This window comes from Pipistrellus kuhlii, unplaced genomic scaffold, assembly GCF_014108245.1.
Source record: "Pipistrellus kuhlii isolate mPipKuh1 unplaced genomic scaffold, mPipKuh1.p scaffold_m20_p_1, whole genome shotgun sequence".
Classification (NCBI taxonomy): domain Eukaryota; kingdom Metazoa; phylum Chordata; class Mammalia; order Chiroptera; family Vespertilionidae; genus Pipistrellus; species Pipistrellus kuhlii.
Window position 1 is genome coordinate 125,378,196 of NW_023425404.1, and position 24,399 is coordinate 125,402,594.

The window sequence follows — 24,399 nt, forward strand, 5'->3', positions numbered from 1 at the left end:
ATCTATAGAATAAAAATGTTGATAAGAAGACATGAATGATAATTTTTACTGTATTTCTTCTTATATCTCTTAAATTTGAACATGGACTTTTTAAACTGTATTTTTTATTTTTGACAATTTTATAGATGTCCCCATTTCCCCTACCCCTTTGCCAGCCTCCACCCAGACACTGCCCCCTACCCCCTTCCCTCTGGCCATCACCACACTGTTGTCTGTTACTATGGGTTATATTTATGCTTTTTGGCTAATCCTTTCAACTGCTTTCATTTAGTCCTCCCAACACTCCTCCCCTCTGATACTCCATTCTGTGTATTCCTGGCTCTTTTTCTATTTGGTTCATCTGTTTAGTTTGTTCATTAAATTCCACATAAAAGTGAGATCATATAATATTTGTTTTCCTTTGACTGGCTTATTTCACTCAGGATAATAATCTCCAGGTCCATGAATCCTGTAGCAAAGGGTATATTGATTATATATATTTATTTCAAAGAAGAAAAGAGGGATAGAGAGATAGAAATATCAATAACTAGATAGAATTATTGATTGGCTGTCACCTGCACATCCCCTACTGGGGATCAAACCAGCAAACTGGGTATGTGCCCTTGGCTGGAATTGAACCCGGAACCTTTCAGTCCGCACACTGACACTGTATCCACTGGGCCAAACCTGCTAGGGCCACATTTGCATGTTGTTGTTTTTTTATTGCTTAAAGTATTACATATGTTTCCTTTTTCCCCCATCAACCCTTCCCCGGCCACTCTCATCCCTATGACAAGCCCCCACTTCCCCTATGTCCATGTCTATTGGTTAGTTATGCTAATATGCATACATATAAGAGTTCCATCTTTTTTTAAATTTATATATTTTATTGATTTTACACAGAGAGGAATTGAGAGGGACAGAGAGTCAGAAACGTCGATGAAAGAGAAACATCGACCAGCTGCCTCTTGCATACCCCCTACTGGGGATGTGCCCGCAACCAAGGTACATGCCCCTGACCGGAATCGAACCCGGGACCTTTCAGTCCACAGGCTGACGCTCTATCCACTGAGCCAAACCGGTCCCGGCAAGAGTTCCATCTTTTTTATGACCACCTAGTATTCCATAGTGTAAAGGTACCATAACTTTTTAAGTACTCATCTACTGATGGGTACATGAACTATTGTAAATAATGCTGCTGTGAGTATAGGGGTGCATATATTCTTTCAAATTGGTGTTTTGGAGGTTTTAGCATATGTTTTCTAGAAGTGGAATCACTAGTTCAAAGGCAGTTCCATTTTTAACTTTTTGAGGAAACTCCGTATTGTTTTCCATAGTGACTGCACCAGTTTGCATTCCCACCAGCAGTGCATCAGGGTTTCCTTTTCTCCACATCCTAGCCAGAACTTGTTTATTTATTGAAGGAGTCCACTCTGGCAGTTATGACTTGATAAATCATTGTAGTTTTAATTTGCAGATCTCTGATGATTAGTGACATTGAGCATTTTTTTTCATGTCTATTGACCATCTGTATGTCCTCTTTGGAGAAGTACCTATTCAGGTCCTTTGCCCATTTTTTAAATTAAATTGTTTGTCTTCCAGATATTGACTTGTATAAGTTCTTCATATATTGTGGGAATTAACTCCTTAACAGATGTACCACTGGCAAATATGTTCTCCTTTATAGCGGGTTCCCTTTACATTTTGTTGATGGTTTCTTTTGCTAGCAGAAGCTTTTTTATTTTGATGCAGTCTTATTTATTTATTTGTTGGTTGGTTTGTTTTTTGGTTCCTTTGCTCTAGAACATGTATCAGCAAAAATATTGCCATGAGGGAGGTCTGCGATTTTACTGTTTATGTTTTCTTGTAGGATTTTTATGGTTTTGTTATTTCCATTTGAGTCTTTATCTATTTTGAGATTATTATTATGTATGGTGTAAGTTGTTGGTCTAATTTCATTTTTGCATGTACCTGTTCAGTTTTCCAAACTCTACTGAATAGATTGTCTCTACTCCACTGTATGCTCTTGCCTCCATTGTCAAATATTAATTGACCATAAAGGTATGGGTTTATTTCTGGGGTCTCTGTTCTGTTCCATTGATCTAAATGCCTGTTATTATGCCAGTACCAAGCTGTTTTTATTACAGTGGCCTTGTATTACAACTAATGAAATTGAAGCAGTAAGAAAAAGAAGAATTAATACCTATCCTTCTCAATCTATTCAAAACAAAAACAAAAACAAACAAAAAAAATAATCAAGAGGAGGTAAGACTTCCAAGCTTTCCTTATGAGGCCAGCATTATCCCAATTCTAAAACTAGAAAAATACAATATGAAGAAAAAAATTAAAAATAAAATAAGTAAAAGAAAAAAAAAATTATAGGCTAATATCCCTGATAACATAGATGTTAATACCCTTCACAAAATACTAGCAAACTGGATCCAGCAATACATGAAAAAGATCACACATGATGATTTATTCTAGGGTGTAAGGCTGGTATACTATTTGCAAGTCAATAAATATGATACATCACATAAGCAAAATGAAAGATGAAAATTACATGATCTTATCAATAGATACAGAAAAAGCATTTGATAAAATGCAGCACCCATTTATGATAAAAACTCTCTGCACTGTGGGAATAAAAGGATCAGACCTCAACATAACAAAGGTCATATATGAAAAACCTACAGCCTTCATCATACTCAATGGGTAAAACCTAAAAGCTTTTGTCTTAATATCAGGAACAAGACAGGGATGTGTGCTCTCACCACTGTTTTTTTTCATATAGTCATGGGAGTCCTAGCCACAGCAATCAGATAAGAAGAAATAAAACCCATTCAAATTGGAAAGGAGCAAGTAAGACATTATTCACAGGTGACATGATATTGTATATTAAAAAACCCTAAAGAATCCACCAAAAAACTACTAGATCTAGCCAAAACCAGTTTGGCTCAGTGGTAGAGCATCGGTCTGCAGACTGAAGGGTCCCCGATTTGATTCAGGTCAAGAGCATATACATTGGTTGCAGGCACATCCCCGGCGGGGGATGTGCAGGAGGCAGCTGGTCAATGTTTCTCTCGTTGATATTTCTAGCTCTCTATCTCTCTCCCTTCCTCTCTGTGGAAAATCAATAGAAATATATTTTTAAAAATAACCTCTAAAAAAACAACAAAAAAACCCACTACTAGATCTAACAAATGAATTTAGCAAAGTATCAGGATACAAAATTAATATTTAAAAACTGGTGGCATTATTATATACTAATAATTAACTATCAGGAAAGGAGATTAAGAATTAAGAAAATAATCCCATTCATTATTGTAATAACAACAATATAAAAAAAATAATGTACCTAGCAATACAGTATATTTGCCCAAAGAGGTAAAAGACCCATACTTGGAAAACTATAGGACATTAAAGAAAAAAATTGAGAAGATACAAATAAGTAGAAGCATACACCATTACCATGGATAGTAAGAATTGACATCATTAAAATGTCCATACTACCCAAAGCAATCTACATTCAATGCAATTCTTATTAAAATACTAATGGCATATTTCACAGATCTAGACAATATTCCAAAAATTTATATGGAATAAAAAAAAGAAAAGAAAAGAAAAAAAAAGCCCCTGAATAGTCTCAGCAATCCTGAGAAAGAAAGCAAAGTTGGAGACCTCACAATTACTGATTCCAATATGTGGGTGTTGCACACATTAAAAAATGTTTTGCTTTATAAGAAGTAGTAAATAAGTGAAAAATAATTGAAAAATCAAATGAACAGTGATCTAAGAAGAATGGAATTTACATAGATAAGTGTTCGGAGACAAAGTGGTATTTAAAATTATTTTGAAGGAGGATGTTCTTCTATAAGAATGTCTATCTGAAAGAAAGGGAGAAGATATTCAAAATTAACACTTTTAGGCAGAGAAAATATATAAGTAAATATATGGAGATTGAGAACCATGGAGCATATTAACAGTGTGTATTTCTGGATGATTAAAGAATTGAAAATATATGAGGCTAAAAGTTCATTTCACAAATATAGTATTGAGTTCTTGGGATGGCCATGTGGATGATCTCTAAATAAATAAAAGTTTATAAGACTAAAAGTGACCCTTAATGAGAATTTCATAAATTGCATTGTTTAGAGTCATTCAATTTTGTTTAGTGTTTTTAAATGCAGTCTGTTTTATATAAGGTTTTGTTGGACTATTATTGATCTCTTACTTATTGATTAATTTACTTTAATTATAGCTACTGTATCTGTATCTTTAATGTGGTGTCTTGCTTGAAGTTGATTAAGAAACAGCATGGATTGTCACATGTGCATGCATAATTCTGTGTATGCATGTCATAAAAATAAAAATCAGGACACATTAAATTTGTCAAAACCTTTGAAAAAAGTGTGGCGGTGACAGTGAGCACCAAATATATTCCTGTGACTTTTGACATCTGTACTCCCCTTGATAGTACTTTATAATATATATAACAAGACGTGGCCCATGGACTATGAACAAAGTTTACCAAAACAACATAAATATTTTAAGTTATGAAATGTCTTTTAGAAATGTAATGATTAAATTAATACCTATAGTTTTTAAATAATACTAAAACATATATAGTGATATCTGCAAAAGCAAAAAAAAAAAAAGAGTTGATGATAATATAAAATAAGCAATGTAAGAAGTGTCTTTCAGATTATTTCTAAACCAGTTTCTAACTGACCCCATATTAATTCACTATTAACTATTTTGAAAATACTGGGCATAAGAATAACTAAAAATCTGCTTCTATCTTTAGAGAGGGCACACATAGACTGAAAATGAAGGGATGAAAAAAGATGTTTCATGCTAACATAAACAGAAAAAAAAATGAAAGTAAACTGGGATATCAGACAAAATGGACTTAAAAAAGACTTTGAGGGGCATCAAGACAATGGCAGTATAGGAGGACACTGAGCTCACTCTTTCTAGAGAGCAAACTAAAATATACACACACACACATATATAGGGTATTCCCAAAAAATATATACACATATTTTTGATAGCTCAATTGATGTTTCTTTCTTTTCAGATTTAATGCATTGGAATTAATAATTATTCAAAGTGTATATACACAGTTGGGGGGGGCACTGTAGATATCAAGTACTCATGTGACAAAACTGAAGGCTGAGTGAACAGCTTCTGAACAACAAATAAGACAATATCCTGAATAGAGAGGCTGGAAAGCAACTGGAGCTTTCTGGGTGCTGTAAGAATTCTCTGCCCAGAGGAGTTGCCCAATGCCACTGTTCATATTCCCCTCTAATTCAGTAGGATGAGGGAGACCTATTGAGGTGTTTTGGCTAACCTGCAATCACTGCCTATATGTTTGTAGCTATATTGCCCAAAACCTTTGCCTTCTATTAAAAAAGAGCAAGCAGGAACAACAGGGCATCAGCACATGCCCTTAACCTCTTTGCTAACAGCCACTTTGGCCCGGCAAGCCAGTGTCCATGGTTCCATAGTGCCTGTTATGGCATCCCAAAATTCTCTGGCACATAAAGCCTACACAGAAGCTACTTCTACATGGGACCACATCTTGTACAACCAATGAGACTATATAGAGAAAATTGAAGAGCTGTTGGAGCTCTCCAGAATTTCAGGAATTCTCTGGGTTAAGAGTTTCTGGTGAGTCTCATTGTTCTCACACCCAATGTGGGTGAGAGTTCTACCCAGATGCTCCAGCAAGGTGTTTCCAGACTTATCTCAGAAGCACATTTAAGCACCAAACAACATGGGAGCAAGCAGATCAAGAGGGTTTTGCTTCAGACATCTGGCCTCCCCACCTGGAGCAGGTCTGGCTTGGTATGGACACCTTAGGCACCTGCTCAGCTCTTACTTTAATGGCCTGCCAAAATCACCAGGTACACACAGTTTGTACAGAGACCGCTTCCACATAAGGCCACTTTTTTTCAAGACTGAATGGATTAAAAACATGACACATATACATGTTGTTTATAAGAAACTCAACTTCATATCAAAGTACATATGCAGACTGAAAATGAATGGAAAAGGATATTTTATGCAACTAGAAATAAACATAAAGCTGGGGAAACAATATTCATATCAGCAAAATAGACTTTAAAAATTAATCTCAGAGGGAAGGCTGGGGTAAGTGGGTGCATGGGAAGAGATCAGTCAAAGAAGTTGTATGCATATATGCATAACCCGTGGACACAGACAATAAGGGATTGAAGGCCTGGGGCTGGAAGCAGGGTACAAACTAAAGGTCTCAATGGGAGAAAAGGGGAACATATGTAATACTTTCAGCAATAAAGGTTTTAAAAAAAGACAAAGAAGTACAATCCAAGAAGATAATAAAACAACCATAAATATCTATGTACTCAACATGGGAATACCTAAATATATAAAGCAATTATTAATGGAGATAAAAGGGAAAAATCCAACACAAGAGTAGAAGAGTTTTCATACTTCACTCACATCAATAGATAGATCATCCAGAGTGAAATTTAATAAGGAAATGATGGTCTTAAATGTCATATTAGACCAAATCTATTTAATAAATATTTTGATAACATTTCAACCTAAAACTGCAAAATACATATTTTTTTCAAGTGCACATGAAACATCCTCCAGGATAGACCAAATATTAAGCAACAAATCAAGCCTCCTGAAGTTCAAGAAGATTGAAATCACATCAAGAATCTATTACTATCATAATGGCATGAAATTATTATAGAAATCAGCTGCAGAAAGAAATCTGGAAATAACACAAATACATGGAGACTAAACAATATGCAACTAAATAACCAATATATCAGAAAGAAAACCAAATAGAAAATCCAAGCCTATTTTGCAACAAATGCAAATTAAACAAACAAACAAAAACCTTTTCATCCCAAAGATGGCTCAGTTGTTTAGAGTGTTGTATTGTCCAAAAATGTTGTGCATTCAATTCCTGGTCAGGGTAAATGCATAGGTTGTGAATTCAACCCCTAGTTGGGGGAATATGAGAGGCAACTGATTGATGTCTCTTTTTATCTACTTCTCTCTCTGTTCCAAATCAATAAAACATATCCTCAGCTGAAGAGTAAAAAAAGAAAGAAAAGAAAAAATAAAACTTTTCAAAGTTAATGGGATGGCCTGGCTGGCATGGGTCAGTGGTTGAGCATCAACCTATGAACCAAGAGGTCACAGTTTGATTCCCAGTCAGGGTAGATGCCTGGATTGCAGGCTCAATTCCCAGTGGAGGGTGTGCAGAAGGAAGCTAATCATTAATGTTTCTATCTTTTTCTCCTTCTCCCTTTCTCTCTGAAGTCAATAAAATATGTATTTTTAAAATTTTAATGGGATGAATTAAAGCAGTTCTAAGAAGTTCATAACTATACAGGCCAACTTCTGGGAAGAAGAAACTATCAAATAATCTAACTCAACCCCTAAAGAAACTAGAAAAAAAGGATAAAATATAGGAGACAAAGTAGGATTTTTTTAAAAAGAAAATATCAAAAATGAAGTGCTGATTATTTGAAAAGATAAATAAAATTACCACAACTTTAGCCAAACTATCAAGAAAAAAAGAGCAGGAGCCTAAAAATGAAATGATATATGAAAGAAGAGTAATTACAACTGACACCACAAAAATAGAAAGGATAATTAAGGAATGCTATAAACAATTGCATGTCAACAAATTGTCAAGAAGAAATGATCAATTTTAAAAGTATATAATCTATCAAGGTTAAGTAAAAAAAATAATAATAATAATACATCTAAGCACACTGATTTCTAGTGAAAAAGTTGAAGCAATAATCACAAAACTACCAACAAATAAAAGTTCTGAGCCAAATGCCTTCACAGGTGAAATCTACCAAATAGTGTAACAATAATAGCTATTCTTCTTGAACTATTTCAGAAAATTGAAGAGAAAGAAACACTTTCAAACTCATGTCATGTATCCGGTATTTCTCTGATAAAGGCATTACAGAAGAAATGTAGGTTAATACCCTTGATATAAATAGATTTAAAATTTTTCAACAAAATATAAGCAAACTGAATATAAAATTTATTATAAGAATTGTGTATATTTCTAAGTGGGATTCATCATAGGGAAGAAAAAATGCTTCAAAATTCATAAAAGAATCAATGTGATGCTTCACATTGACAATATATAGATAACAATCATATAGCATGAAAGATTCAGAAAATGTATTTCAAAAAATTCAGCATCTTTTTGTAATAAAAACTCCCAACAAAGTGGGTAACATAATAAAAGCTAGATATGCCAACCAAAAGTTAAGATCACACTACTGGTGAAAAGTTGAAAGTATTTTTCTAAGATTAGAAAAAAATAGAAGGATGTCCGCTATCACTTCTATTCAAAATAGTGTTTGAATTCCTTGCCATAACAATCAAACAATAAAATGAAATAAAGGCATCCAAAACAGAAAGAAAGAAGTAACTCTTATTATTTGCAGATTACATAATACTATATAAAGAAAACCCTAAATACCCCACCCAAAGCACAACTAGAACTAATAAATTCAGTACATTTGCAGGGCACAGAATCATTATATAAAAACTTATTGCATTTCTATACACCAATAACAAATGATTAGAAGGAAAAATTAATTAAACAATACCATTAGCAATAGCATCAAGAAACACAATGTACCTAGAAATAAGCTTAACCAAAGAGGTGAAAGACCTATATTCTAAAAACTATAGGACTTTTTACACAGCAAAGGAAACCATCAACAAAAGGAAAAAACAACCTACTGAATAAAAAAATATATTCACCAATAATACATCCAATAAGGGGTTAATATCCTAAACCTATAACTTATACCATTTAATGCCAAAAAAGGGATCAATTCAATTTTTAAAAAAATGGGCAGAAACCAATGGGCAGACTTTTATACAATGAGGAAATACAAATGGTCAAAGACATATGAAAATATGTTCAACTTCACTAGGGAAAATGAAAAATCAAAGCCAGAAGGATATATCACCCAACACCTGTCAGAATATCTATCCTCAATAAATCAGCACACAAATTCTGGTGAGGCTCCTAACCATCATACACTGAGATAGGATTATAAAATAGTACAGTCACTATGAAAAACAGTATGGATATTCCTAAAAAATTAGAAACATGGCAGTTAGGCTATGACCAGGTAGTTCAGTTGGTTAGATCTTTATCCTAATGCAACAAAGTTGCAGGTTCCATCTTTGGTCAGAATACACACAAGAAGCACAAATCTCTCTCTCTCTCTCTCTCTCTCTCTCTCTCTCTCTCTCTCTCTCTCTCTCCCTCATCTCCCCCCCCCCCCGTCAAAACACACACACACACACACACACACACACACACACACAATAGATTAAAAACATTTCTAATAAAATAAATTACAACTGTCACATGATCCAGCAAGCCCACTTCTGGGTATTTATCCAAAGAAAACAAAAACACTAATTCAAAAAGGTATGTGCACCCCTATGTTTACTGTATCCTTATTAGTAATAGCCAATATAGGGAGGCAACCTAAGTGTTTGTGAACAGATGATGAAGGGTAAAGAAGTGATGTGTCTGTGTATGTGTGTGTGAGAGAGAGAGAGAGAAAAAGAGAGAGAGAGTATGTGTACTAGAGGCCTGATGCATGAAATTCATTCATGGGTAGAGTCCCTAGGCCTGGCGTGTGATCAGAGTCCATCTGTGGGGCAATTAGCAGAGCAATTCAGGGTCCCCACTGGCATCCGCCTTGGCTGGCCTAGCACCACCTACTTGCCAGCCCTGCCCCCCACCACTGCCAGTTACCTCCCTCTGTGAGAGGCAACCATGGGGCAATCTGGGGGGGAGGGTGCAGCACCAGCCCTGTCTCCCACCACCGCCTGCTTGCTGGCTGGCCCCACACTTCAACACCAATGCTGGTCACCTCCCTCTGTGGGGTGATTTGGGGGCCCCCATTGGGACCCACCTTGGCTGGCCTGGGGCCTTCGGGCTGGGGTCAGCTCCTGTGCTAGATGGTCAGTGTGTGTTATAGAAACTGGTCTTTCCACCATTGTTCTGCTGTTCGGTCTATTTGCATATTAGGCTTTTATTATATAGAATATATGTGTGTATGTGTGCTATACTATACTCCTTTCTACACTCCAGTTTGCAAGGAGCATGCAAATTCTGTAGTGAATCCAATAAAAATTAATTCATAATGAAATATTATTCAGCAATATAAAGGAATAAAATTGTGCCATTTGTGACAACATGGATGGATCTAGAGGAGGTTATGGTAAGTGAAATAAGTCTGAGAAAGAAAATATGGTATTACTTCACTGAAATGTGAAAGCTATGAAAACAAAACAAAAGAGAAACAAACCCATAGATATAGGGAAGAAGTGGGGTTGTAGTGATGAGAATCTTAAAAGTGTAAAATTATTCCTAATGTGTGATAAATTAATGTTTGAAAAATAGTTACATAAAAAGTTTTCAGTAATTTATAAATTTATAAATAAATCCATATGGACAAATACTATATCATTCCATAATAATTCATAGAGATGAGAAAAAAGGATGAGTAATTTCTCATAAATGTTATGAGCTTTAGTAATGTTTCTATTGCTTAAAATTCTGTAAGTATGAAAGTACATATCTTAAAATGGTTGAAAATCCCCTTCTTGGACATATATGAGAGAATATTTCTTTTTAAAAATGTCCTGTAAATTATCACTATTAAAAAAAAGGATAGATAATAATGAGAGTATTAAAATATACACATTGTAAGAAAACAAAATTGAAAATGAACAAAAATATCCAATCTTAGATTGGTGGAAAATTTGTTTTACTCAGAAGAAAGAGCAAATGAAAATATGTTCATTCCTTTTTTCAGAATACACATTCACCATCCTATCATCCCCAGTCAGTACATAATTCCCAGGGTATTTAAAATGTGGGGCATGCACTAGGCTACATCGTGTAATCCAAACAGCATTTGATTCTACCTCAGATCAACTCTCATCAGTAACGTAACTCACTCTCCTTGTGTCCTCATCATAATACTCAGCAAGGGGAAATCTTGTCAGCATGTGTTTTTTTGCCCTTTGCTGGCAGCTGTCAGATTTGTACTCATGTAGCGGCGGCAGCACATTATTTTACCCATGGAAAGGAACAGCACATCCCTGACATTGCAAGATCTGACCCACTGCTTCAATTAGCATTTTTGTACAGAATGGAATCTGAAATGATAGCCAATCTACTATACTCCTTTCTACATTCCAGTTTTCAGGAAGCATGCAAATTCTGTAGTGAATCCAATAAAAATTAATTCTGAAATATGACCTTAGGTATCTTGTATGATTTTGAAGATATTTGTAAATAGAAATATTATTTTAACTGAGATTCTGAATTAAAGCAGAAAATTAAATTTTCTTGAATACAATGAGTTATTTTTTTTTCATCTTAAAAAGATGTTCATAAGTTGTCAAGTTCAAATACCTCCTAAAATGGCCTATCACTTTACATCATGGCCTCCACTGTACATGGAGTCAGTAAAGTCAAGATGTGGAGCCTGCTAAGTTCAGGTATTTGTCACTGGATGGAGTCTTGTGTCTATAAAATGTGGCACACATCATGTTATTCTGCAGTTTGATAGAAGAGAAGGTCAAATGGCTTTGACTTTGGAAGACTTGACCATTTATTTTCATCACTCTGCCCCAAAGGCAGTGATCTGTATTGGCAGGTTTCTCAGTGCCTTGATGATGAGATCTGAACAACCAGGTTTTCTCCCTCCCAATTGATTGCAAGTTGACAAAAGCAAACCACAGCAGCCTAAACTCTGGGTAATCTTTTCTCTCAGTCAAGATCCTTTCAATTTGCAGAGTTTCTTACAGCAAACAAGGACACTTCATAGGATGCAAGAACAGATGAAAGAGAAGGGTAATGGTAGTGATCTCATTAGGATGGTGACATTAGTGGGGGAGCAATTATAAAAGAAATTGACTAGGCTTTACTGGCATCAGGAGGGGGCATTCTGAGGACCCCTCCTGCTCCAGGGTTTGTGTTAATATTCCTCCTCTGCTGTGCTCCCATGTGTTCAGTTTGCATCCCTTGAAGGCATTTAGCATTTCTGCCAGATTCCAAGTACAACATAAATATCTTGGAGGGTCGATTGCTGCTGTCTACAGTCTTCTGTTCAGACCTGTACTCTTCCAGGGAAACCTTTCCCTTGACATTTTTATGTTTTTCTCTGAGAAGGAGTATAAACAAAGGAGTGTTTCCCTCTGGTGACATATAATGAATGAGTCCCGTGTGTCTAGTAGAGCTTTTATTGTATGGTATATTTTAATTCATGGAATATGGTTTAAGGTTTGTTTATGCAAAAGTGTGTACTTGTCAACTATGAACTTCTACAGTCCATATTTTAAATTAAATTTTATATGAAATATTTAGGTTTACAGGAAAATTTGCAGATACTACAGAAATTTTCCATCTACTCCACACATCCAGTTTCTGTTATTGAAAACATGTGAACAATGTACCATAATAATATGAGAACTCGGGAATGAATGTGGATCCTTTATTCTTTCTAATATCTGTATTTTATTCTTATTTACTATGTTTCTACATCATGTCCTTTCCCCTTCCCCAGGATCCCTAGGATAGCATGTTACATTTATGTAGTTGTCATGTCTTTTTATGCTGCTCCTCAGTGTGACAGTGTCTTACTTGTCTGGTTTTGGTGAGTCAGACAGTTTTGAAGAGGGCTGGTCAGGCACTTTGTAGACTGTCACTTACATGGAGCTCTCTGATGTCTTTCTCATGATTACACTGGGCTAAAGTCTTTGGAGAGGAAGACCACAGAGATAAAGAGACATTGTTATCACAACATATCAAGGGTGTATACTGTCAACATGACTTATCACTGTTGGTGTTGAACTTGATCTCCAGGCTGAGTCAGTGTTCTCCACTGTAAAAGCATTCTTTTTCTTTTTCTTTTTCTACCTTTCAATACTCTATTTTTTTTTAAAGAAAGTCAATAAGAACAGCCTATGCTTAAGAAATAGAGCATTTTATTTCACCTCTTTAAACTACATGGATTATTTAGAAAGCTGTATAGACTTGTCTATTTCTGCTATTTACATATTTACTTGTTGATGTCAGTCTGGCCTTATGAACACTTATGTTATTTTGTGGGTTTTCATATAATATTACTTTATTCTGTTGTTCAAATTACTTCAGTATTGAACAATGAGAGATTCTTCAGGCTGCTCCTATGTCACTTGGCACACTCTATTTTTTTTTGTTTGTTTGTTTTTTAAACACTTCCTATACTTCTGGTATGAGAAAATGCTCCAGGCTCATCCTATGCATTCCCTTTCCCTGTCCTAGGGTCAGCCATTTCTCTAAGCACACCTAATTCTTTGCTTAGAGAGTGGTATTAGAAACCCAGATCTGGGCACAGGGTATGTTCATTATCACTGGGCCCCTTGTTATTTCCAGTTCTTGTCAGGTAGCAAAGCAAAGAGATATATATGTATATTATATGTACAAATATATATATATATATCTATATATATACATATATATACATATTTTATATATTTTATTTAAATTTAATTAAAATATTTATAGATATTTATTATCCATTGGTGTTTTCATGGAGTAAAATATAAATTCAAATTGATGTCCCCACCTCTATAGTCTATCAACAAGAAACTAAATATATGCATCAAAAATAAAATATTTAAGCATTTAATCAAGGAGTTGAATGACTTATTAAAACTGAAAACTGTAAACACTCAATTGAAACAGACACAAATAATGAAAAATATATTCTATGCTCATGGATTGAAAATAATTTATATTGTGAAAATGTCTATATTACCCAAAACAGTCTATAAATTCTATGCAATTCCTATTAAGCTTCCAAAGGCTTTTTTTTTACAGAAACAGAACAAATAATTCTAAAATTTGTAAAGAATTACAAAAGACACCAAATATATATTGAGAAAAAACAACAAAGCTGGATGCATCATACACCCTAATTTCAAACTATACAAGTCTATAATAATCAAACAGTATGGTACTAGCATAAAATCAGTACACAGAGATTAATGGAACAGAAAAGAAAGCCCATAAATAATCCCATTCCTATAAGGTTTATTAATTTATATTTAAGAATTTAAGAATATACAATAGAGAAAAGACAGTCACTTCAATAAATGGTATTCAGAAACTGGACAGTCCAATAGAAAATAATTAAATTGAACCCCTATTAAAAGATACACAAAAAAAAAACACCTCAAAGTGGATTAAAGACTTAAAATGCAAGACCAAGAAGCATAAAACTCCTTGAAGAAAATATAGGTGGTAAGCTCCTTGACACAGGTCTTGGTGAAAACTTTTAAAAAAATAAAATGATGCCAAAAAGCAACAAAAGCAAAAATTGACAAATGGAACTACATTGAATTAAAAAGATTTTGCACAGTAGAAGGAATAATCAAGAAAATGAAAAAGTTGCCCTTGCTGGTTTTGTTCAGTGGATAGAGCATTGGCCTGTGAACTAAAAGGTTTTAGGTTTGATTCCAGTCAAGGGTATATGCCTGGGTTGTGGGTTCCAACCCCAGTGGGGGACTTGCAGGAGGAAGCCTATCCATGATTTTCTTTTATCATGGATGTTTCTACCTCTCCCTCTTCCTTTCTCTCTGAAATCAATAAAAAATATTAAAATTAAAGAAAATGAAAAAGCAACCTACTGGCTTGAGAAAATATTTACAAATAGTATCTGGTATGGGGTTAATATCCAAACTATGTAAAAACTCAGTAGCAAAAATCAATTTGATTAAAAAATTGACACAGAAACTGGAGAGAAAACTTTTTCAAATACAACAGAGGTACATGAAAGGTATATGAAAACATGCTCAAACATTAGTAATCATAAAAATGCAAATAAAACACATTGAAAGATCACCTTACACCTGTTAGAATGACTATTAGCAACTAGTCAAGAAATAACAAGTGTTGGCAAAGAGGTGGAGAAAACAGAACCCTTGAAAATGTCAATTGTTGAAGCCACTATGAAAAACAGTAGGGAGGTTCCATAAAAAAAATTAAAAATAGAACTATCATATTACCAAGTAATTTCACTTCTGGGTATTTACCTGAAGAAAATGAAAAACACTAACCCTAAAAGACATAAGCACCACAATGATCACTACAGCAGTACCCAAGATAAAAGAAACAATGTGTGAATAGATGGATGAACGAAGAAAGAAAATGTGTGTCATATATATATATATATATATATATATATATATATATATATATATAACAAAATATTCAGCTATTTTAAAAAAGAATGGAATTTTGTCATTTGTGATAACATTGATGGCCCTTGAGGGCATTATGTTAATTGAAATACCGTATTTTTCGGACCATAAGACGCACTTTTTTCCCCCCAGAAGTGGGGGGAAAAAGTCCCTGCATCTTATGGTCCAAATATAGCCTACACATATACTTTAAAAAAAAAGTTTTTTTACTTGCCCGGCTCTGTGTGGTCTCTGTGTGCTTGCCCGGCTCTAAAATGGTTCTAAATGCTGCTGTTTACTTTACAGGGTTGATTACATGTGTTTATGACTGTGATGTTGGGTTTTAATGCACATAAAATATTTTAGGACACTATTTGTCTCAGAATCTTTTTTTCTTCATTTCCCTTCTCTAAAAACTGGTGCGTCTTATGGTCCGGAGCGTCTTATGGTCCAAAAAATATGGTAAGTCTGACAGAAAGACAAACACTACATGATCTCACTTATCTGTGGAATTATATTGTAGAAAAGGCCAAAACCACACCCAAGTTTCTAGAAACACAGAACCAGAGTGGTGGTTGCCAGAAGTGGGTAGGGGTGATTTGGACAAAATTAGTACAGGGGGTCAAAAGTTTCAAACTGCTAGTTATAAAATAAATTACTCATGAATGCATAGCATGGTAAGTAGAGTTAATACTAACTATATTGCATATATTAATTTTACTAAGAGAATAGTTATTAAAAGTTCTCATTCCCAGAAAATATTTTTAATATATATTATTGATTTTTACAGGCAGGAAGGGGGATGGATAGAGAACTAGAAACATTAATAAGATAGAAACATTGATCAGCTGCCTCCTGCACACCCCCCACTGGGGATGTGCCGGCAACCAAGGCACATGCCCCTGACCAGAAATGAAACTGGGACTTCTCAGTCCCCAGTCCAGAAAATATTTTTATAGCTCCATCCACTGAGCCAAACTAGAAAATATTTTTATAGCTATGTAAGGTGAGAGATATTAAATTTATTGTGACCATTTTACCAATGCATACAAATATCAAATCACTATGTTGTACACCTGAAAGCATTATATTATGTCAATTATACCTCAACAAGAGTTAAAATTTCATTATAAAAAACATTTTCAAACAACAAAAAGCACCACAAAATATCAACAGTGATTATCTTAGTGGCAGTTGCTGGAGATTTTTATTTTCTTTATATTTCTCTAAAGCTTACAAATAATTTTAAGGTAAGCATTTGTTATTTTTAAGTCATCCAAAAGCAATTAAACTATTTTCTATGATGGTATAAAAGAAATCAAATATAAAGAATTGGCAGTTTAAAGGGATAAAGAAATATATTAATACTAATGTTAATAAAAAAAAGTGGCAGTATGCATAGTAATTACAGAAAAGCATACTTTAGAATAAAAATGATTATCAGGAAAAGAGTGGGACAGTATATTGTCACAGAGGGGTCACAGAAGAGACAGCACTTCCAAACAGGCATGCAGCCAGCAACAGAGCACAGACCCACATGAGGCCAAAACTGTTAGAGGTGAAGGGAACTGACACATAAGCTGCTATAGCTGTGCATATGCTCTATAATAGTCTCCCAAAGTGACTCACAAGTACTAGCAGCATACTTGGTCTGGATGTCCTTAATAAATATAACTAATAATATCAGAACATTTGTTTTTCTTTAACATTACTCAAAAAGATAGCACAGTTACTGGGACTTTCAAGTATAATTTTTTTATTGATTTACATTTTTTATTGATTTCAGATAAGAAGGATAAGGTAGAGGGAGACATAAACATCAATGATGAGAGAGAATCATTCGTCAGATGCCTGCTACATAACCCCTACTGGGGACTGAGTCTGCAACTCCAGCACGTGCCCCAACCTGGAAAGGAACCATGATCTCAAAGGTTGTCCTTCAACCACCAAGCCACATCAGCCAGGCATGGAGTATAACTTCTGACCAAAGTTTTCCTTTACAGCAAATGAAGAGACATTCTAGAATCTTTAAGGACAAGCTATGTTGTGGGATGTGGAACCCGGGTCACAGAGTCAGGCCAACGAGGAGGAAATCCCATAGGAACATTTACAGGCCAGGCCTCCCCTAGACTCTGCTGGTGACTGCAGGGCACTGTGTTTGTTAGTGAGGACAATTCTCAGTGGAGATGGGAGGGTGGGACACTGGCTTCTCTGAGCATCAGTGCAGGTGGGACTTGGTCCCGAGTCTCCTACTGACACAGTGCCCCAGGGTCAGGCAGGAGCAGGCCACCTGACTTCACTGTCAGCACCTCAGAGCAGGCCCAAGAGTGTGGCAGGAATTTGCTTATGCCCCAGATCAGAGCTATAACTGATGTGTGTCACTGTAAGCTTAGAGTGTGCAATGTGATGATGTGATATGTGTGCAGATTGCAGAGTGGTTACCACTGAAGTTAGTTAGCACATCCTTTGCCTCACATATGACCACTCTGCGGTGGCGAGCAGTTAAAGCTCTGCTCTCTTAATAACTTCCAAATGCACACGCTGTCAACTTCAGTCCCCAGCTCACACCAGGCCCCTAGAGTGTGTCATCTTATACCTGAGAGCTTGGCCACCAGCTCCCCATGTCCCCACCCCTGGCACCTTCATCTGTACTCCCTGCCTCTGTGAGCCTCAAAGTGTCCCCCACAAACGCTGTTTTAGTTTCAGAACACAAAAAGTGTGGGTTCATAGTTCAGAAACCTGAGGGACAACTACTCGACAAAGCATCAGTCATTGCCAGCACAGTTGGGGACACTCCAGCATCAGATTTGATGTGAGGACCCACCAAACACAGAAGCCAAATCTAATCACAAAACACCTGACAAAGCCAAAATGGAGGGACAACTTGCAATGCAACAGTCCTTGTCTTCACACATGTCCAGCACAAGAAGAAATTGAGAGAAGTCAGTGCTGATTCTAGCCCTGAACCAGCAGGCTGTTCCTGTATAAATACTACTGGGAAGAGTGGTGCAAATGGAATATGGATATGAAACATATAGGATATTAAATCAGTGTAAACATTTTATGTCTGTAATGTTTTCAATATGAAAGATAATATATTTGATTAAATTATATTATGGGGAAATGTTCCCAATTTAATCTTAAACAGATATTTCAATATTGATATGTAGACAGACACAGTCAGAGGACAGCTGACCAGGAAAAGTGAGCAAGTCACACAGAGACACAGAAACAGAGTCTCTGAGACACAGTCACAGAGAAAGATCTCAATACACATATATTACAGAGACATACAGAGGTGCAAGGAGAGTTTCAGAGACATGGTATCACAGAATCTCAGGCACACACAAGTCATAGCGAGTCTCAGACTCACAAGTCATGGCAAAGGGTCTCAGAGATAGCCAGATGCACAGATAGACTGAGAGTTGCAGAGTTACATTAGTATGTCTCAGAGAGGAAAACCGGGAAATGGAGAGAGATTCAGAGAAAGAGGGACTAGGAGAGGTAGAGAGGAAATCAGAGGAACAGGGAGGAGAAGATTCTGAGAAGGAGAGAAAGAGAGAGAGAGAATCTCAGATAGAGAGGAGACTCAGTGAGAGAAAAAGAGAGAGGGATTCAATAAGAAAGAGACAGAAACTCAGAGAGACACAGGCTGTCTTTCAGAGAGACAGAGAAAAAGAGAAAGAAACAGAGAGAGCCCCACACCAGAGATGGAGTTAGATAAACTGAAAGAAAATATAAAAATTGTTGATTTGGGGTAAAATATATGCTATAGTTTCTTTTATTGTTCTTAAATATTAAGTTCAGAAATCTAAATGTAAACAAAAGTCACTAAAAAAATCTATGAAAGAAAACAAAACAAAACAAACAAACAAACAAAAACAGGCTGTTACATTCTGGGCCTTTCACCCAAAAGCCCCTTGACTAATTCAGTCCAAAATTCAGAAGGGGGATGCTGGGTCCTCTGCTGACGCTGCAGAATTAATGGGGATCAATGGGAGGTTAGAGGCCTGGGGAGGAGGGGCTGGTGGGAGCCTCAGCTCTGTATGTGAATCACCTGGGGCTTTAGGAACACCAATTTCCAGGCCCCTCACTAAGCATTAATTCCATGCCCTGGCTTGGTAATTGGAGTCAATATGTATATTTAAGTATATTTAAATATATTTAAGAGGAATTCTTGTCTGCAGCTGGGTTAGGCATCACCAGTAGGGCCTGTGTGGCCTTGAGAAATGCCTTCACTTTATTCTGGGTGAGAAGGGCCTTCCCAGGGTGTTGAGCTGGGGTTTTGCAGTTGGACTGGCTTTTAGAGCTGCTGTGTGGAGAGCATCCTGGGCAGGTGGGGACACATTAGGGAGCTGTCACAATCCAGGCGTACACAGTGTGGATGGGTCTGTGCATCAGGGCAGGGAAGTGGTAGCTTCAGGTGTATTTATATCTGGTCCCGCCAATCGGCCACTATTTAAAATGGGTGGTTGGATAGAAATGACCTGAACCAGGATGTCTGAGCCATGACAAGCCATTTTTGTCATTTCCTGATACTGGGGCAAACCAAGTGACAGGAAGGGATCAATAATCCAGAGTGGATGGGTTCAGTTTGAAGGATCCTAGTCAGAAGGTGAACAGCCAGTGTAAGGAAGCTGAGCCCATGCATGCAGAGGGTCCATCTCCACACACCATCTTTAGAAGAAGAGCCTGCTTCTGCTTCAAAGTTTATGAAACAAGACATCACTCTCATTTCAGCATGAAAGTGGGCTTAGGAGTATTGCTTCCTTTGAGAAAAACAAAGCAGCAAGCAAGCCACTAACATCATTGCAGTGAGTTCTCACCTTTGTTGGTAGGTTCTTGGAACCTGTGACTTTAAGAGAATCAACATAGAAGGATACCAAGTTTACCTTAAGAGAACTGATATAAACAAGGATTAAGTTTCTATGGCATATTTCCGGTTACAAAAACATTGAACTTCTAAACAAAACCCCAAACATGTTCAATAGTAAAACATTTAAATAAATGGGAGCTAAACAAATATTTAAGAAACATGAATAAACATAAGATCATTATATTCCCATCCTCTTATTCCAGTTCATGCTCATGAGTGTCAACAGCCTCTCCCAGAAGCTGTGGTCAAAGGTGGGGCCACCCTGGACAGGAACCATCCATCATAAGGCCATTCAAAGGCACAGTCACTGGGATGGGAAAGTGCCTACAGGCTGTTTAACCTCACCTTTGGGACAAAGGAGTAAATCAGTCAATGGAGAAAACCCACATAAGCAGACATTGGGAAAACTTTGCAGAGACCTAGCCCCAGCCAAAAAGCATTTAGTTTCATCCATGTTATACCTAAAAGACCTTATGCCAGGACCTGCTGCACCTGGGGAAGCAGGCAGTTGACCCCCTGAGTGGTGCTCTGTGAGGCAAAGCTCAAGGTCATTTGAAAGAGGTTTTAGAGCTGCTTGACCCCTGAAGGCTGCTCTCTGATCTTTCCCCTCCTCTGGGACCTGAGAGGTCTTCTGCAGAGGCTTCCCTGGGGGCAGACGGTCTGTGAGTCCCTGGTCATCAACAAACCAGGAGCTGAGGAAGATGGTCAGGTGACTCATGCCAGGTACTGCTCCTGACAGCAGTTACTGTCAGGGCCCTCTGTCTTAATCTGTTGGGGCAGCTGGTTCAGGATCCCACAAATGGGGGCCTCTAAGGAGCAGATTTTGAGTTGGCACTCTTCTGAAGGCTGAAAGTCCAGATCCAGGTGTTGACAAGGTGGGACTACATTCTGATTGCAGAGAAAGTTTCCTTCCTGTGCCCTTGTGTGGTGAAAGGGGCGAGGGTATCTCTGGCTTCTGTCTATAAGGCATTAACCCCAGCATCAGGGCTCCACCCTCAGGCCTCATCCCCTCCCACAGACCTTACTTGCCCACAGCATCACCTCAGCAGTAGCATTCAACATCTGAATGGGGGACACAAGCATTCAGTCTGTAGCACCCATCCAATTCCAGGACAAGATTCATGTGGTCTCAGAGCAGTCCCAATGAAATAAAATTGTATCTTCACACCCCCAGTAAAGTCCACTTTTCAATGGCCATATTTAAGAAAAGAGCACAAATTGAAATTTAAAAATAAAAATAAAAAAATAAAACAATCAGGAAAATTGCCAGTGAGCTCTGAGTAAAAGCAGTTTTGACTAATAACATCTACAGAAACAGCCCTTGAGGACATCACCATGTCTTCAGAAAGCTGGCCCCCTGGGATTCACTGCACTGGTGACATTTTGCTTGACACAGTGAAGAACCCACATGTTGAGGTCACCTCATGAACTAACAATTCCATGTCGAGGGAACATGACTAAGTACTGTTCATATGATGCCCAATTACCACCACAGTTTTATGCTGCCATTTATACACACTCACCTATTCATAATACTCTCAGTTCATTTTAGTTCACTAGTGTTTTGTATATTCCATCACCTGTTACTTTTCTCAAGCATTTTCTAGAGGGTACCAAAGGGGAAAATATGAGCGAAATGTAAAAAGCATACAAACGTTTTTATTCATTAAACTGTTCTATTCATGAAACACTGGTTTGAAAGTGATGCTATACAATTTGGTGGCAAACACCTTAATCTAGTTCACTGGACGTCAGCATTCTGCAGAAAAGTTAGTGAGAAGCAGCCATTTCCAACGGAAGCAGGAAGCAGTGCCTCGTGTGCTTCATAAAGAGACATTCCTGGAGCCCTGCCCAGGTGACAGGCCCTGAACCTAGCAGCTCAGCCCGGAGCCAATCTGGAGATGAGCCTGTCAGGCCCCCAGGACAGGCTCTGTGTTGGGCAGGTGCTGAGACTCTGTGAGTCTCAGTTTCCATATTCTTACCTGCTTGGCCCTTTCTCTGGATGTGAGAATGCTACAAATACCAGTCTGAGCACTGGTGTTTCATCTGAAGCTCCCACCTCTGCCCTCTGAGCTCCTGCCTCTAGGACCACCATCCGCTATCGCCCAGTGTTGATAAGCAATTATCGCAGCCTTTTATTACTACAGGTCATTCTGGACAAGCAACTCTAGTTCTCAAATTCCCACCTGTGATGGAATATAAGAAAGCCCCTTCAAGGTCATGTGACATTTTACGTAGTCTCATGTCCCAGTGCAGGTAGCCACTTGTCAAAGCAGAGTCACAGTTGAGGCCTGTGTGCTGGAATACAGCAGCTTGCTCTCACTTCTGGGTACAACATAACATCAGAAATATTTTTAATAAGTGGCCTCATAAAACTCCATTTTTAATGTTTTCCTTGAAAAGCAAAATGACAACACCAGGGCTTCAAGCCATTCCTCTTTTCCCTAAACAAAAAAATTATTATCCTTTGTCATATTTCAAGCACAAAATAACAATATTTTGACAATTAAAATGTTCAAAATAAACTGACAAATAAAATAGATCCAGAGATACTGAAGCATGTAACACACTGACTTATTTCAGAGGGAAGATGCTGTGGGGGTGGGGTGGGAAGAGATTAACCAAAGAATTTAATTGGATATATGCATAGCCCCTGGACACAAACAACAAGGGTGGTGAAGGCCTGAAGAGGGGGCTAGAGAGGGTAAAAGGGGTCAATGTGGGAGCAGGAAGAGGATATTTGTAATACTTTCAACAATAAATAATTTTTTTAATAAAAAAGCACTTTACAGATTTTTTAAAAATATTCAAAAGCCCCAAACAAAATCAGCCCCCCTCTTTTTCCTCACTGAGGTATAGCGGACACAATTTCAGGTTGGAAATTTCACTTGATAATGACATTTTTACGCAGGTTACTAATTTGTTTTAGAAAAGTACATCACATTTGTGATCAGTAAAACCATCTTGACACCATTGCTGCAATTGCTAAGTTAAAATATATAAAAACAACTAAACATCTTAAGAGAGATGTTCTAAAATAATTTTTTATATTGATTGTATTTTAGTCTTGATTTATTGCAAAAATGTAGTGAACATTTTGATTTTTAAATTTACCAGTAAACTTTCATGTTTGAAATTCCTGAAAAAGATTGGGAGTTTTTTTCTTTTCACCAGCTCAGCTATAATGAACTCCACTTTCATTATTAACGTTTTTGCTGAAATTGTCAGATCTGGATGCTTTTCATGACTAATTTAGATTTGTAATTGGAGCCTAGATGGCATAGTTGCACGTTCCTAACTGAGCCTCTATTGACAGCTGTACTTGGAACAATGTACCAATGGAAACTGCTTAAAACAATAGCCTGACGCAATTACCTGCCAATAACAACCCAGAAACTGCTACACCTGCCTCCCATCCATCCTTATTAACAAGCCCAATTCATAATCACAAATGGTGGGAAACAAACTAACCATTGCCAGCTGGTTCATGCAGATGTCAAAGCTGACGCCCCTGAGGTGGGAGACCTGAGTTCCCTACAACCTGTGAATGTCCAGAACTTTATCTGTTCTGTTGGGACCAAAACGGTTTTATTTCCAACATGCAAGGGTTCACTATGGTTTCTGAAGCGGGAGAAGAAAACTTTATTAAGCAAGTTGAACAGTTCAAATAAGAATCTATAATAATAAAAGCATAATATGCAGATCGACTGAATGACTGAATAGCAGAATGACCACCCGGAGACCAGGCTATGACATGCACTGGCACCAGGCCAGCCAAGGTGGGTGCTACGCGATTGCCCCACAACCGCCCCACAGAGGCAGGCCCAGGCCACACTCTGTGGGACTATCAATGATTGATTGCCCCAAAGAGGGAGGCCTAGGCTACCTGGCCTGAGACTCTGTGATGGGTGGGCGGGGCCTCCCTCTGCAGGGAGATCAATCTGGGGGCTTGCAATGTATTTCCCCATAGAGGGAGGCCTAGGCCATCAGCCAGTGGCACTGTGGTGGGTGTGTGGAGCCAGCCAGCAATCACCCCACAGAGGGAGGCCAAGGCCAGCCACGTGACTATACCCCACTCCTGTTGCCTACAGAGGGAGGAGACTGGTGGCAGGGGAGGGGAGGCTGTGCTGCACAGATAGCAAGCAGTGGCAGTGTGGCAGTGACTGGGGCAGGGCCAGCTGCCAGCTGCCAGGGGAAGGATAGACCTGATAGGCCCTGATTACTGGTCAGTCCTAGTACCCTACCTG